Source organism: Macaca fascicularis, chromosome 1 (assembly GCF_037993035.2).
Source record: "Macaca fascicularis isolate 582-1 chromosome 1, T2T-MFA8v1.1".
Classification (NCBI taxonomy): Eukaryota; Metazoa; Chordata; class Mammalia; order Primates; family Cercopithecidae; genus Macaca; species Macaca fascicularis.
The window spans coordinates 83552332-83566983 of NC_088375.1; positions in this window are offsets into that span (position 1 = coordinate 83552332).

A 14652-nucleotide genomic window follows, 5' to 3' on the forward strand; every position below is an offset into this window, starting at 1 on the left:
CCTCTGCACCACAGGATCTCTTCTATTTCACTTCACTTCCTCTGATTAAAAAAAGAGAGAAAAAAAAAAAGAAAAAAAAAAAAGCCTCAAGTCCCACTTAGGAAATGGAAGGTAAAAATAAAACAAACAAAATTCTCTCAATTCCTTAACTTCCTCATTCTGCTGCTAGAAACTACAGAGATATCCCATCTGGCAAATCATGACACTTCTATCTCCCAAGCAATAAATAAGGTCTTCCCTTAAACACAGATTTGATTCCCAGTGCCTAGGCTTGTGGCTTTGTGCACTTTAGGGGCTCAATAAATGAGTTAAATGAGCCTCCAAATTAACGTTAGGACTTCATTTCCAAAACAGTAATGCTACTGAGAAGTAGCCCATAGCCATTCATTCATTCAGCACTCCTTCAACTTGGATACTTCAGGCATACAACTAGTGGAGGTTTTATAAAGCTTATAGAGGTAGAGTTACTTAAACCAACTCAGTATACAAAAAACTCATAGAAATGCTAACATTTTTTGTTGAACACAGAGTGATAAACAAAGCCAAGCCAGTGAATGCGTGTGTGTTATCTCTTGTGTTTTTGTAGTTTTTTAAAAAAAATGACTGCCCATATTTAATGTATAGAATTTGCTGAGTTTGGATATATGCATATACCTGTAAGCCAGTGTGTTTTTAAAGGTGTTCTGAGAATGTCTAACATTCTCTTTATTAACGTTCTAATTAGAATCAGAGAGTAACTAAGGGATACTGAACCCCAAAAGTAACCTCACGCTATATTTAGCTTTGGTTGTCTGCAAAGCAATTTGGCATAAAAGTCTTACTCTAGGATGAGATGTACCAAAATCTTTCACAATAACTCATCTATTTCTTCATTTATATTCTTGTGAAAAACTTGTTTTTAGGACTTGCTCATTTAAAATTTATCACCAGTGAGGGTGCTTATATTTCAGGGAAAGGTCCTGAATAGAAACTGCTATCCTAGCTTCCCATTGAGGTTTTCTTGTCTAACTCAGGTGGCATTTTATATCTGTCAACATCTCACAATTAGTCTTTGAATAGCTCCTGTTTTGTGTGGTTTTTTGTAATGTTCACTGAGCATCTCATTGTACTTGATTTTTTTCAGTGTGTCTCACTTGCAAATAATATTTCCCTTCAAAAGTTCACAGTCTGGTCTTTTCCTTCTAATTTTTCATTTTATTTTCTCTCCTCCTACTAGTGAGATGGTGATTCTTGATTTGCTTTATTTGAGTTATTTATATCTTCCGGCCTCTGTTTAATATCAAGTCTGGCTTGGCATTCTTTTCCTACTGAATGATGCCCAAATTAAGTTAAGAACCAATTCCTAAGAAAGCTGGCCTGTGATTCTTCATGGTCTTCTGGTATCCCAAGCACTGGACAGTCTGTTTAATTTTGAAAGTTGATGTAACTAGCTAAGTTAATAGTTTATGTCAGGTTTGATTCAAAAGTTGCTTTCCAGAGTAACTCTGTTCCAAAACTAGATGAGGAGATAGAGTAGGGAAGAAAGAATTAAAGCAGTCTAGGTAGAGGTGGCTCACACCTGTAATCCCAGCACTTTGGGAGGCCAAGGCGGGCAATTGCTTGAGTCCAAGAGTTCAAGACCAGCCTGGGCAACATGGAAAAACTTTGCCTCTACCAAAAATACAAAAATTAGCCGGGCTTGGTGCATGCCTTGTAGATCCAGCTACTTAGGAGGCTGAGGTGGGAGGATGGCTTGAGCCCAGGAGGCAGAGGTTTCAGTGAGCTGATATCATGCCACTGTACTCCAACCTGAGCCACAGAGCCAGATCCTGTCTCAATAAATAAATAAATAAAGTTAGTGAGGCAGTTTGCTCTCTTGGTTAAGTCCTACTCACTTGGCATCAACCAATAGAATATAAGGCCCTTCGTGGTAGCAGGTACCTGTAATCCCAGCTACCCAGGAGGCTGAGGCAGGAGAATTGCTTGAACCCGGGAGGCAGAGGTTGCAGTGAGCCGAGATCAGCCGCTACACTCCAGCCTGGGTGACAGAGCTAGACTCTGTCTCCAAAAAAAAAAAAAAAAAAAGAATATAAGGCCCTTAACTGGCTCTCAATGATGGGGCTCCAAGAGAGAACAGTCAATGGAGTATAATAACGAGGGGTCCTGATGCCCTTAACTACTCCCACCATTACCATCACCCCCATTAAAGAAAAGGAGCTTTTCTGCTTTTACCTTCTATCTGGTCTTTTTGTTAGGATTCTGGTTGCCGGTGATAGAAATCCAATTCAAAGTAGCTTAATGTTACTGCATATTTTCAGTATGCTCTTCGGCTAGCTAGATCAGGGGCTCAAACAATGGCATCCTCTCCATCTTTTAGTTCTGCCTATCTTTGCCTTTCTTTGTGTTTTGACCTATTTTCTCCTCCTATATATAGTCCCAACCGCACTTTCTACCAGTTCTGTGATCCCAAAGCTAGATAATCTGTCCAAGTAACAAGGTCTCTCTGATTGGACCAGCAGGAGTCACATGGTCATCCTGAACCACTGGCTGCAACCAGGGTGAAGAGGTTCTCTTATTGGCCAGAACCAAATCATGGGCCCACCCTTGGTCAGAAAGACAGCTCTCTTACCGGAAGGGATGGATCATAAAATAATATACTGGGCAACCAAATCCAAAACTACTCAAAGGGCCTCCAGCTAGGGAGCGTGGGTTTAACTAAACAAGAACAACATTCTTGAATGAGGTAGGAGGAATGGGTAAGGGAATAATTTTTCTTTGGTGGTGGGAGTCAATTTACAAAGAACAGACGAGGTGGCTCACGCCTGTGTAATCCCAACTTTTTGGGAGGCCAAGGCGGGCAGATCTCCTGAGGTCAGGAGTGCGAGACCAGCGTAGCCAACATGGTGAAACCCCATCTCTACTAAAAATACTAAAATTAGCCGGGTGTAGTGGCACATGCCTATAGTCCCACCTACTCGGGAGGCTGAGGCAGGAGAATGGTGTGGGCCCGGGAGGCAGAGCTTGCAGTGAGCCGAGATCGTGACACTGCACTCCAGCCTGGGCAACAGAGCGAGACTCCGTCTCAAAAAAATAAAATAAAATAAAATAAAAGCTAACTGATAGATCCATTCTTTTCTTCAACAACTTCCCATAAGTCCTTGAATAGAATAATGACTCCTGCACCGAGAGGAGTATTTGTGGTTGAAGCTCTTGCTCCAGCTGAAAGATGTTCACTTTCAGCCGGGCACAGTGGCTCACACCTGTAATCCCAGCACTTTGGGAGGCTAAGGCAGGCAGATCACCTGAGGTCAGGAGTTCGAGACTAGCCTGACCAACATGAAGAAACACCGTCTCTACAAAAATACAAAATTAGCTGGGTGTGGTGGCGCATGCCTGTAATCCCAGCTACTTGGGAGGCTGAGGCAGGAGAATCGTTTGAACCTGGGAGGTGGAGGTTGCAGTGAGCCAAGATCGCTCCATTGCACTCCAGCCTGGGCAACAGGAACGAAACTCTGTCTCAAAAAGAAAAGAAAAAAAGAAAGATGTTCACTTTTGCCCAAGATCTCATATCCAGGCATATTCTTAAGACTTTGCAGAGACCATGAGCCTTGATGTACCACAACTACTCACCACTGGTTCGTTGACTGATATTCTTTGGAGTTCTTCCTCCAGAAGGGAGCAGAAAATCCAAGATGGGAAGGATGAGAATAATAAAAAGGTGGAAACTCTGAGGGCACCAGATTACATACAGTTAAGGCAGGAGTTATTATTTATTTATTTATTTTATGTATTTACGTATTTATTTATTTATTTATTTATTTAATTTTTTTTGACACAGAGTCTTGCTCTGTTGCCCAGGCTGGAGTGCAGTGGTGCGATCTCGGCTCACTGCAAGCTCCGCCTCCCGGGTTCACACCATTCTCCTGCCTCAGCCTCCCCAGTAGCTGGGACTATAGGCGCCCGCCACCACACCCGGCTAATTTTTTGTATTTTTAGTAGAGACGGGGTTTCACCGTGTTAGTCAGGATGGTCTCGATCTCCTGACCTCGTGATCCGCCCGCCTCGGCCTCCCAAAGTGCTGGGATTACAGGCATGAGTCACCATGCCCGAAATTTTATTTATTTTGAGACAGAATCTCGCTCTGTCACCTGGGCATCATTCAGTGGTGCGATCTCAGGCCACTGCAACCTCTGCCTCCTGGGTTCAAGTGATTCTCCTGCTTCAGCCTCCTGAGTTGCTGGGACTACAGGCATGCGCCACCACGCCCAGCTAATTTTTGTATTTTCAGTAGAGACAGGGTTTCACCACGTTGGCCAGAATGGTCTCAAACGCCTGACCTCAGGTGATCCACCCTCTCCGCCTCCCAAATTGCTGGGATTACAGGCGGGAGCCACTGTGCCTGGCCCTATTTATTTATTTATTTATTTATTATTTTATTTTTGTCGAGACAGAGTCCCACTCAGTCACCCAGGCTGGAGTGCAGTGGTGCGATCTCAGCTCAACACAACCTCCATCTCCCTGGTTCAAGAGATTCTCATGCCTTAGCCTCCCAAGTAGCTGAAATTACAGGTGCTCTACCATGCCCAGCTAATTTTTGCATTTTCAGTAGAGACAGGGTTTCACCACGTTGGCCAGGCTGGTCTTGAATTCCTGACCTCGTGATCCGCCCGCCTCAGCCTCCCAAAATGCTGGGATTACAGGACTGAGCCACCACGCCTGGCCCTATTTATTTATTTTTGAGACAGGGTCTCACTCTGTTGCCCAGGTTGAAGGTAGGCGTTCTTGAGGCCATGACAAGAGCTGTAACTTGATGTCAGATGATCTAGATTCTTATTTCCCCCTCTGCTTATTTTCCTTTTGTTTTCCAGAAATCTTTGGTAAAGTTTTGTTGGAATGTTCCAAATTGCTCTCAGCTGATCCACAAGTTAGTAAAGGAAGAGTCTTTGTCCATGCTGAAGTTCAAGTTTCTAAGGAGAACAGCACCCCTCTCATGCTATCAGGTTGATGGCAGAGGAAGATACTCTCTTTAGTCCACCTAATAAATTCCTTAGGAATAAACACTTAGGAATCAGCTTCTACTCAGATACGCTTGGCAGAGTTCTCAGTGAGAGGCCATTGTCCATATGTCATGGCTAAGGAGGTGGGCATGAGTTGGGATAAAACTCATGTTTCTTTCCAATTTGAAAAAGACACTGAGGTCATCCCTCAGAAGAGTTCAGTGAGGCCATTTCTCTCGAACGGGGGAAGAAGGAAGGAAGCTGATATTCCTGGAGGTCTCAGAACAGTATTTTAGATCGTGGCCTCCAGACTTACTAGGCAGCAGTCCAGTGGAGTAACTGCAGTGAAGTTAGATTATATGAGGTCCAAGAAGGCTGTAATAAGGGAACGGAGAGCTCAAGACACTTAGATCTCAATAGAAGCTGACATCTGGGTCAGGAAGAGGAAAGAATCAAGGCTAATAGGAGGGGGAGGGAAATTCTTTACAAATACCTGCAATGTAGCAGTCTGGAAGGGGTCCTGGGAACCAACTATATTGCATATCAATATAAAGCCGACCTCACAGGAGGAACCCTCAGTTTTTTTCACTGGGGACCCAAGCCACTCTCTGCTGCTTTGGAAAGATTAACTATATTATGATCGATGCCAGAGGACGTATATATATATCTTGTCCACCTCAGCTTCCCAAAGTGCTGGGATTACAGGCATGAGCAACTGTACCCAGCCCAAGAAACCTATATTAATTACTCCTTTTAAAAAAGATTTCAATGACAGCCAGTTTGAACTAAGAGAATTCTTTCTCATGTAATGAAATCTCAGGAAAGGCAGGGATGAACAGCATCTCAAACAGGTCAGAACTCTTTCTGTCTTCCATTTTTTACTTCTCTGTGAGTATTAGCTTCTTTCTTTCAGGTTGGCTTCTTCGCAAAGCTGTAACCACAACAGCCAGCAGCTCCTGGCTCGCCTCTTCCTTGGCCACCAGAGAAGGACGGACTCTTCCCCCAATAAACTATAGGTGGGGGGAACTGGGGAAAGGCTCTGATTGACTTACTTGGGTCATGTGCCCATATCCCACCCAAACACTGGTCAGGAGGTAAAGTACTTTCATTGATTCTTCTCAGGTCACATGCCCAGCTTCAGAGCCCTCCTAAAATCCTTGGAGGCAGGGAAGAGAGACTGTCCTTCAAAGAAGGGAGGGATTACTCCCTGAAGACAGACATGAAACAATGCTAAGTTCTGATTTTCTTACCAAGTTCTGCTGCTTCCCAATGGATCACACATTTAAGGAGTAAGATGGAAAATAATAGAGAAAAACCTAAAATAATGATATAATAACAAGCTCTGAGCAATGTCTTTCTCTTTTTTTTCACTTTATCACCCTCTGTATTTTACTTTTTCCCTAGATGTGTAATAAAAATTGTGAAAAGAAGAATGAAAATAAAAAGGAATAAATAATTTTTTGAAACCAGCAGTATTAAAGATAACCCAGTCATTGTATTAGGCCTAAATACATAAATAAAGCAGCAGAGATGCACTTGAATGTAGAAAAAATGACATCATCAACATTGAGGGAAAAAATAAATAAATGTAGAAAAATATTTTTAAAAAACTCTTCTAAGGAATGGAAGGGGTTACAAGAAGCCCTTAAAATAAATTCTTTCCAGTTTCAGGGGAGTTTATTAATATCACATTAACATTTAGTTGAGTTGTTTTTTGCTAACATTGGAACTGGAGCTCTGTATTGTATTGGCTACTGAGTTTTACTGCATAAATCCCTCCCCTCGATTAGCTGAAGGGAGTGAGAATCCTTTCTAAGTTTGTTTCCGTCTGTTTGGACTGCATTAAGACATCAATTCATGATTACATAGAACCAAGGGAAAAGCCTGTAAAATCAGATCAACTACCGTGTTGTTAGTTTATTCCATTAACCATCTAAATTCAATTATTTTTAATGAAATATATTGTGATATAACATATATAATAAAAGGCTCCTGTTAAATCTATATTATCAGTTTTGACAAATGTATATGATCATGTGACCACCATCACAATCAAGGTAGAGAACAACCCCGTTACCCCCCAAAATTTCCTGTAATCCTTCCTAGTTAATCTTGCTCTCAACCTCAGCCTGGTCTGCTCTCTGTTACTATAGATTAGATTTGTCTTTTCTAGAGTTCCATACAAATGTAATCATGTAGTATGTACTCTTGTGTCAGTTTCTTTCACACAGCATAATGGATTTATGGTATCAGCAGATCATTCCTCTTTACTGCTAAGTAATATTCCATTGTATGGATATACCACAATTTGTTTAAATTTGTTGATACATTTATGTATTATTGGACATTTGGCTTGTTTCCAGTTTGGGGACTATTATGCATACAGTTGGCATGTACATACATATACAAGTCTTTGGGCATATATTTTCATTTATCTTGGGTAAATAATTAGGATTGGAATGGCCAGATCACGTGGTAAGTGTATATTTAAAGAAAACTGCCAAGTTGTTTTCCAAAAATGTTGTGTCATTTTACATTCCCACCAGCAATATATGAGTTTTATTTGCATCACATCCTGGCCAACACTTGGTATGATCAGTTTTTAAAATTTTGACCATTCTAGTGGATATGTAGTGGTATCTCATTGTGGTTTATTTTTATTTATTTATTTATTTATTTATTGTTTTGAGATAGAATCTCACTCTGTCACCAGGCTGGAGTGGAGTGGCGCGATCTCGGCTCACTGCAACCTCCACCTCCTGGGTTCAAGTGATTCTCCTGCCTCAGCCTCCCAAGTAGCTGGGACTACAGGTGCATGCCACCATGCCCAGCTGATTTTTGTATTTTTAGTAGAGATGAGGTTTCACCATGTTGGCCAAGATGATCTCCATCTCTTGATCTCCTAATCCACCTGCCTCAGCCTCCCAAAGTGCTGGGATCACAGGCGTGAGCCACGGTGCCTGGCCTGTTTATTTATTTGTATTTATTTGTTTTTTTGTTTGTTTATTTGTGTTTTTTTTGTTTGTTTGTTTTTTTGGAAACAGAGTCTCCTTCTGTCACCCAGGCTGGAGTTCAGTGGTGCTGTCTCAGCTCACTACAACCTCCACCTCCCAGGCTCAAGCAATTCTCATGTCTCAGCCAACCAAGTAGCTGGAATAACAGGTGCACGCCATCATGGCTGGCTAATTTTTCTATTTTTAGTCGAGATGGGGTTTTACCATGTTGGTCAGGCTGGTTTCAAACTCCTAACTTCATGTGATCCACCCGTCTCGGCCTCCCAAAGTGCTGGGATTACAGGCGTGAGCCACCACGCCAGCCCTTATTGTGGTTTTAATTTGCATTTTTCTGATGACTAATGGTATTGTGTTGAACATCTTTTGATGTGCTTACTGGCCATCCATATACCTTTTCTATTCCTCATTATTGCCACTCTTCCACATTTAGGCTTGTGATGGTTAATATCGGGTGTCAACTTGATTGGATTGAAGGATGTAAAGTATTGTTCCTGGGTGTGTCTGTGAGGATGTTGCCAAAGGAGATAAAGATTTGAGTCAGTGGACTGGGAGAGGCAGACCCACCCTCAGTCTGAGTGGGCACCATCTGATCAGCTGCCAGCATAAAAGCAGGCATGGAAAGAGCAGATTTCCTGAGTCTTCTGGACTCCATCTTTCTCCTGTGCTGGATGCTTCCTGCCCTCTAACATCAGACTCCAAGTTCTCCAGCTTTTAGACTCTTGGACTTACACCAGTGATTTGCCAGGGGCTATTGGGCCTTCCACCAAAGACTGAAAGCTGCGCTATCAGCTTCCCTACTTTTGAGGTTTTGGGACTTGGACTGGCTTCCTGGCTCTTTAGCTTGCAGACAGCCTATTGTGGGACTTCACCTTGTGATCCTGCGAGTCAATTCTCCTAATAAACTCCCCATTCATACATTCATCTATCCTATTAGTTCTGTCCCTTTAGAGAACCCTGACTAATACAAGGCTCTCATCATCTCCTTTCTAAAATATAAAATTCTAATTCATCTCCAGCATAAACCAAGGTTTGATTATGTCCTAACCCTATTTATAAGCCTTCCCTGGAGCCCTATTTTCTCAGAATAAAGTCCACACTTCTTAGAATGACATTTAAGGCTTTTACCAAATTAGCCACAAAAGACTAAAAGACCAATTTCCTTTAACTGGGGTAATTTGGGTAGGGTAATTTTTCTTCCCCACCTTTTCTGCTTGACCCCACACCCTCCACACTTGCACATTGGACTGTTGACTATTCCCTAATTTTCTCACACATGATCATGGGGTTGTGGCTTTGCTCATGCTGTTTATCCTACCTGGTTGCCCTTTGCTCTTTTCTTTTTTTTTTTTTTGAGATGGAGTCTGGCTCTGTTGCCCAGGCTGGAGTGCAGTGGCCCGATCTTGGCTCACTGCAAGCTCTGCCTCCTGGGTTCACGCCATTCTCCTGCCTCAGCCTCACAAGTAGCTGGGACTACAGGCGCCCACCACCACGCCCGGCTAATTTTTTGTATTTTTAGTAGAGACAGGGTTTCACTATGTTGGCCAGGATGGTCTCGATCTCCTGACCTCGTGATCTGCCTGCCTCGGCCTCCCGAAGTGCTGGGATTACAGGCGTGAGCCACCGCGCCCGGCTTGCTCCTTTCTACATGACGGCATGTTGATACTTTAAGGCCCAGCTCAAAAGTCTGCTCTTCTGTGAAGCCGTCTCAGCCTCATGAAGTAGAATCGACAGCTATTTGTGCTCTTTGGTAGCTCTTAGTCCATAATTCTCACAAGCTCCTCACCACAGACTACTTACTGTATTAGTTGGTTGAGGGACTCCTGTCTCTCTTTGCTGGAGCTTAACTCCTTAAGAACAGCAGTGGTATCTTACTCTTTTTACATCCTGAGGGCCTCATATTAACTCCTGCTTGGTAACATGGTTGACTGAATGTGCGGATGAATAACTGAGGAAATAAATGAAAAGAAATCTGCCTTGGCTGGGCATGGTGGCTCATGCCTATAATCACAACACTTTGGGAGGCCATGGCAGGTGGGTCATCTGAGGTCAGTAGTTCGAGACCAGCCTGGCCAACATGGTAAAACCCCATCTCTACTAAAAATGCAAAATTAGCTGGGTGCGGTGGCATGTGCTTGTGATCCTAGCTACTTGGGAGGTTGAGGCAGGAGAACTGCTGGAACCTGGGAGGCAGAGGTTGCAGTGAGCCGAGATTTCCCCACTGCACTCCAGCTTGGGTGACAGAGCAAGACTCCATCTCAAAAAAAAAAAAAAGAAAGAAAGAACGAACGGACTCTGCCTTTAAGCAAGTTGTTTACCCTCTCTAGACCTCCATTCCCTTATCTGTAAATTGAGAGAGCTAAAATCATTGATTTATAATACCTTTCCAGTTCTTTTCTTTTTTTGAGACAGGATCTTGCTCTGTCACCCAGGCTGTGATCATAGCTCTGCAGACTCCAGCTCAGCCTGGCTCAAGCAATCTTCCCACCTCAGCCTCCAAGTAGCTGGGACTACAAGTGTGCACCACCACATCCAGCTAATTTTTAATTTTTTTTTTTTTTTTGGTAGAGACGGGGTCTCTGCTTTGTTGACCACCCTGGACTTGAACTCTTAGCCTCAAGTGATTCTCCTGCCTCAGCCACTCAAAGTGCTGGGATTATGGGTGTGAGCCACCATACCCAGCCTCTTTCCACTTCTAATATATTTGATTTATTTTATTTTGTTTCTAATGTATTTTAAATTCTATGTTAATATTTTCAAATCCAGTAAAATAGTATATTTGAATGTATCCCACAACTGGATGATGGATCAGATGTGCTAATTAGATAATGCTGGATTATCAGTGACACTTTGAGGGGCCACATCCTATTCCCTGTGAATTATAAGATGAAAATAGTGGGACCTTCCTCAGTTAACTTTGCTGGCAGATGTGATCATGAAGAATTATGATTTGTCACTATATTTAGTCTGAATCTACAATGCAGCAGCAACAGTACATTCTCGCACATTCCTATAAATTTATGCCTTTATATATGTCTACATATTGTGGGTTTTTTCTTCTTTTATGGTCTGGGGAAAGACAAAAGGAAGAAGAATGATAATACTTAGGAAGCTGTAATCTACCATTTAGTTTTATTAGGAATTATTACTTAAATTGTAATTTATAGTATTTATAATGGAAAAAAGTTGTTTACACAAGTATATCAAGTTTAAAATATATAATGAAGGCTGGGCACGGTGGCTCACGCCTGTAACCCCAGCATTTTGGGAGGATAAGGCAGATGGATCACATAAGGTCAGAAATTCAAGACCAGCCTGGCCAACATGGTGAAACCCCGTCTCTATTAAAAATGCAAAGATTAGCCAGGTGTGGTGGTGGGCACCTGTAGTCCCAACTACTCGGGAGGATGAGGCAGGAGAATCACTTGAACCCAGGAAGCGGAGGTTGTAGTGGGCTGAAATCTCACCACTGCACTCCAGCCTAGGTGACAGAGCGAGACTCCATCTCAAAAAAAATAAAAAATAAAATATATGATGATGATTTGTTTTCATATAGAATATAACAAATATTGCATTTTATTTTTAAATAATGCAAACATTCTATCATATTTTTTTGTCCTATAAACCCAGGAGTTTCTTTTCTACATGATTATCCTGTAGAAATATTATCTGTAGAAATATTATCCTGTACAAATATTATCTTTTCTACATGATTATCCTGTAGACATTGAGGCAGTCTATGATAGCGTCTTAACTTCTTTCCAGTATTACAGCTTTCATTAGCTGGCAACAACCAGAGCCAAATCCACAATTTGGATTTCAGATTCAGTAAGTGGTAAATCATTTGTAAGACCCAAGACACACAAAGCTGCAGCAGTGACAATATCCTCCCCAAGCATTTCAGAAGGATCACAAGCACACTGCCAGTATTTATTAATTGCTCTATAAAAAGACACACATGAAGGCATGAGCCCCAAAAGGTCTGACAATGTCAAAACGTCACTGGGATTACTGTTAACTGTCATTTAATTCTGAAGCAAAAGCTGTTCATGGAATTATAGAACAATTAATAAACCTCCAGGTCTCCTTCATATATTTAAAGAGTTTTTGTCCAAATTATGGATTTTCTTCCTCCTCTGACAGTTTGAATGCTGCATTGAATTAACCTATTCTGCATGTCTCTTTCCCATACGAATATTGTTGCCCAATAGTCCTGCCATTTACAATCCAGGATCTAGAGATCCTCTGTAGGTGTCTTTCACATCTGTGAAATGGGGGTAACACTCTTGAAAAAGAGTCTACCTGGCCACACTCCTGTAAAAACTAAAAACAGGTTTATTAATTTACTTTTTTTTTTTTTTTTTTTTGAGCCAGGTGGTCTTATTATGTTGTCTAAGCTGGTCTCAAACTCTTGGCCTCAAGCGATCCTCCCATCTCAGCCTCCTACCTGGATTATAGGCAGGAGCCACAGCACCTGTCTTAATTTTTTTTAACCCTGTAGTATCCCCAAGAAAGTCAAGTACGTGAAAACCTCCCAAACAGATGATGAGTGATTATATTTTTAAGGATTCTTACTAGACAGCTATTAAATGGTATGTATCTAAAGATTATGTGAAGATATGATGACATGGGAAATGCTCTTAACATATTATGAAATGAGAAAACCAGACTACCAAACTGTAAGAATGGAATGATGACAATTTTTAGAAACCACGGTGTGTGCACACGTAGATGGATGTGTGTGTGAATGTATGTGTGTATATATACATATATAGAACGGAGGGGATGCACCAACATGTTCATTAAAATGATCTCTGAACAGTGGGATTATTGGTGACTCTTCTTTTATTTACTTTTCTATAATTCCCAAATTTTCTACAATGAACACCTATTGTTTGTAATAAGTTAATTTTCAAAATATATTTTTAAAGAGTCCATTATAGGCTTCTTTTAAATAGCTACTCTGTACTTTTAAAATATGATTTTTGGGCCGGGCGCGGTGGCTCAAGCCTGTAATCCCAGCACTTTGGGAGGCCGAGACGGGAGGATCACGAGGTCAGGAGATCGAGACCTTCCTGGCTAACACGGTGAAACCCCGTCTCTACTAAAAAATACAAAAAACTAGCCGGGCAAGGTGGCGGGCGCCTGTAGTCCCAACTACTCGGGAGGCTGAGGCAGGAGAATGGCGTGAACCCGGGAGGCGGAGCTTGCAGCGAGCTGAGATCCGGCCACTGCACTCCAGCCTGGGCGGCAGAGCGAGACTCCGTCTCAAAAAAATAAAATAAAATAAAATAAAATATGATTTTTGGCCAGGCGTGGTGGCTCACACCTGTAATCCCAGCTCTTTGGGAGGCCGAGGCAGGTAGATCATCTGAGGTCAGGACTTCAAGACAAGCCTGGCCAACATGGTGAAACCCTGTCTCTACAAAAAATACAAAAATTAGCTGGGCATGATGATGGGTGGCTGTAATCCCAGCTACTCGGGAGGCGGGGGTTGCAGTGAGCCAAGATGGCACCACTGCACTCCAGCCTGGGCGACAGAGCAAGTCTCTCTCTCTCTCTATATATATATCTGTCTCTCATATATATCATATATATGATTTTTATTATTACAACTAATATGCAAAGCTAGACATGTCTACATAAGTTATTGATTCATGTTGGAAACACCCCCACCAATCTAGAGATCTGAAAGCCAGTAATTTTCACTCTCTAAAAGACAACTGAGAACCAATAAATTAGCAAAAAAGGCATCTGTCAGAAAAATAACAAGTGTGGGTGAGGATTTGGAGAAATTGGAGACTTTGTGCACTGTTGGTGGGAGTATAAAACAGCGCAGCCACTACAGAAAACAGTATGGCCGCTCCAAAAAAAAAAAAGTATAAATAGAATTACCATGTGATTCTGCAATTCCACTTCTGAGTGTATACCCAAAAGGAATGAAAGCAGGGTCTTAAAGAGATATCTGCACACTCATTTTCATAGCAGCATTATTCACAAAAGCTAAAACCCAAGTGTCCGTTGATGGATGAATGGACAAAGTAAATGTGGTCTATTAATACAATGGAATATTCTTCAGTCTTAATACAGAATACAGAATACAATGGAATATTCTTCAGTCTTAAAACAGACGGAAATTCTGACATGTGCTACAATATGCATGTAGCATATTAGAACAGTATGTTAAATGAAATAAGCCAGTCACGAAAAGTCAAAAACTGTGTGATTCTACCTGCATGAGGTACATACAGTTGTCATATTCATAGAGACATAAAGCAGAATGGTGGTTGGCAGGGACTGTGGGGAGAAGAGAACAGAAAAGTGTTTAATGGGCATGGGGTTTCAGTTTTGCAAGATGAAAGTTCCAGAGATGGATGGTGGTGATGATTGCACAATGTGAACTGTCTTAATGCCTCTGAACTGTATAGTTAAAAATGGTCAAGATTGTCCAGGTGCGGTGGCTCATGACTGTAATCCCAGCACTTTGGGAGGCCGAGGCGGGTGGACCACTTGAGGTCAGGAGTTCGAGACCAGCCTGGTCAACATGGTGAAACCATGTCTCTACTAAAAAAATACAAAAATTAGCTGGCTGTGGTAGCGTGCACCTGTAGTCCCAGCTACTTGGGAGGCTGAGGCAGGAGAATCACTTGAACCTGGGAGGTGGA